Source organism: Penaeus monodon, chromosome 23 (genome assembly GCF_015228065.2).
Source record: "Penaeus monodon isolate SGIC_2016 chromosome 23, NSTDA_Pmon_1, whole genome shotgun sequence".
Classification (NCBI taxonomy): domain Eukaryota; kingdom Metazoa; phylum Arthropoda; class Malacostraca; order Decapoda; family Penaeidae; genus Penaeus; species Penaeus monodon.
Genome location: NC_051408.1, coordinates 15,037,520 through 15,037,885, shown reverse-complemented (window position 1 = coordinate 15,037,885; position 366 = coordinate 15,037,520).

The window sequence follows — 366 nt, the reverse complement described above, 5'->3', positions numbered from 1 at the left end:
AAGTGACCGCACGAATGTTTGTTTTTATGTCTGTGAATTAAAGTTCGGTGTTACAAAGTATATATTTCGGAATAAGATTATGATATGATTACAAAGCAATACTATTTGTACACAGCAGAAAGTGAAATGTTTATTGATATAGAAACGATGATTTTGTTGCTGTGAGTATTCTGATGCGGTGCTATGTTGACGCATTCATGCACTGTACATAAAAATACAGTGTGCTCTGCAGGTACAGTACATGCAGTACACTTGTTATAACTGCACAGCTTGCTGGCTCTTATCATCTGCATATCAGTAAATTCATCTATTTATTTCGGTATGATAATCAGTAATCACCAACGCTTAACCGTAAAATGATTAGAA